Source organism: Macrotis lagotis, chromosome 3 (genome assembly GCF_037893015.1).
Source record: "Macrotis lagotis isolate mMagLag1 chromosome 3, bilby.v1.9.chrom.fasta, whole genome shotgun sequence".
Classification (NCBI taxonomy): Eukaryota; Metazoa; Chordata; class Mammalia; order Peramelemorphia; family Peramelidae; genus Macrotis; species Macrotis lagotis.
In genome coordinates, this window is record NC_133660.1 from 81,749,749 (window position 1) to 81,752,251 (window position 2,503).

At 38.8% G+C, this 2,503-nt stretch overlaps 1 pseudogene; it reads left to right on the forward strand.

The window, feature by feature from the left end:
* The first annotated feature begins 411 nt into the window (after nt 1-411).
* On the forward strand, nt 412-853 carry LOC141516142 (enhancer of rudimentary homolog pseudogene; annotated as a pseudogene).
* Nucleotides 854-2,503: the final 1,650 nt, after the last annotated feature.

Consider the following 2,503-nt stretch of genomic DNA (forward strand, 5'->3'; position numbering starts at 1 on the left):
TTATTGGTCTACCTGAAAGTCATGATCAGGAAAAGAGCCTTGATTTCATTTTCAAAGAATTTCTACAGGAAAATTGGCCTGATATCCTGGCAAAATAGAAATTGAGAGAATCCACCGATCTCCTCCTGAAAGAAATCCAAAAAAAATAACTCCCAAGAATATTATAGCCAAATTCCAGAACTCCCAAGTCAAAGAGAAAATACTATAAACAGCCAAAATGAAACAATTCAAATATCATGGAACTACAGTCAGGATCACATAGGACTCAGTAGCATCTACATTAAGGGCCTGTAGGGCTTAGAGATTTCAGAAGACAAAAGAGCTTTGAATGGCCAACCAGCCACCATCTTTGACTTGGACTTGTAGGATAGGATCTCTATCTCTCCATGAACAACTGATTACCTGGAATGGATGTCTGATCATAGAGGCGTAACATTCAGTGTCTTGGAAAGAACAAGTTCTGCACTGAAGCCAAAAGGTCCCCCAGCAGTCTTTCCCCCCCATCAAAGATGGCCAGCCAGGCATCAACGACTCCTTTGAAGTCTCACACCATTTTGTTGGTATAACCTACCAAGAGGCTGGAAGGCCAAATTTATGCTAATTATGAATCAGTGAATGAATGCATGGAAGAAGTTTGTACAATGTGTGAAGTGCATCTAAAGAGAATGAATCCCAATAGTCCCTTCATCACATATGACATCAGTCAGTTGTTTGATTTCATTGACGATCTGGCAGATCAAGCTGCCTTGTGTATCCAGTGGACACTAAGACATACCAGCCCTACAACAAAGATTGGATTAAAGAGAAGATCTATGTGCTTCTCAGTCGGCAAGCCCAAAAATCCAGCAAATAAAATCCAGCCTTGGGGTGGGGGTGGGGGTTGGAAAACAGGTGTGTATAGCATGCTGTAGGGGGAATTTTGTATTATAGAAGTCCTATTTCCATTTTGTTACAATCTAGCCAAGGTTGAATGCATTAGGAGATTTTTGTCTTTTTCAATCTGAAGCCCTTGTCCCTCCTTAATTTCTTTTTTCTTTTTTACAATAAAGTAGCTGAAAATTTCTCTTCAGTCAGTTAGTACTTGGTTACAGTTCTTCCAGCTGTTCATATCTGCTTCATAGTGTTCACTGTATTTAACCTTCTGTGTGACTGTTTTCCAGAATTTAGTTATGGCCTCAAAATTCAAAGGCTTAGTAGAGAATACAATAAATGCTCTTTAGTTTAAAAAAAAAAAAAAGCTTGGAATGCAACTGAGAAATCAACTACCCAGCAAAACATCCTCTTTGAGGGGAAAAGATGGACTTTCAATGAAATAGGGGAATTTCAAATGTTCCTGTTGAAATGACCAGAGCTGAACAAAGTTTGCAAAGTTTGATCTTCAAGTATAGAACTTGGGAAACAACAAGAGGGTGGAGGAGAAGGGTAAATTATGAGGGATTTAATGATGATGAACTGTGTGTATTCATGCATGGCAAGATGATATTGATAACACTCATATGAATCTTCTCATTTATTAGAGCAGTTAGAAGGAGCATATTTAGACAAGGCACAGGAGGGAGCTGAATATGATGGTATAATATATTGTAAAAATGGAGTCAATGAGTGAAAAGGGAAAGGAGAGGTAGAATAGACTATGATATTTCATGGAAAAGAATTAAGAAATTGCTTTTGAAATGGTATGGAAGGGGGAAAGGTGAGGGGGAATAAAGGAGCCTTCATTCTCACCAGAAATGGCTCAGAGAAGAAACAACATACATACTTAATAGGGCATAGAAATCTAGAAGAAGAAAAAGGAGAGAAAGGGGACAAGGGGAGGGGAGGGAGAGGATGTAGGTAATAGAGGAGAGGATAGGTCATGGGAGAGGATAGTCAGATATAACACATTTTTTTTTTACTTTTTTGTAAGGTGGTAGGATTGGGTGGCCTGTCTGGGACCATAGGACTGGGTGGTTGCTGGGTCTCTGGGGTGGGATGTAGGCTTGGCCTCCTGGTCCCAGGGCTGGTGCTCTAACTGCTGCACCACTCAGCTATCTCACAGCACACTTTTGAAGGGGGACAGTGAAAGGAGAGAGGGAAAATATAATAAATGGTAGTGGGGAGGAATGGATGGAGGGAATTACATTCAGCAACATCAACTGTGGAAAAATATGGAAGTAACTTCTCTGATGGACTTATAATAAAGAATGTAATACACCCCAGAGACAGAGCTGATGGTATCGGGACACAGACTGAAGCACATTTTTTCTCTTTCTTTCACTTAATTTCTTATGAGGTTTGTTATTTGGGGGGGGGTAGGGGGTTTATGTTTATTCTTACAACAAGATTATTTTAGTAAGGTGTAAATAAATAAAAATGTAAATTTAAAAATTTTATGGGATGCAACCAAAGCAGTTTTTAGCAGAAATTTTACATCTCTAAAAGCTTATGTGAACAAAATAGAGAAAGAAGGGATCAATGAATTGATTATGTAACTAAAAAGCTAGAAAAAGGAGAAATTAAAGAT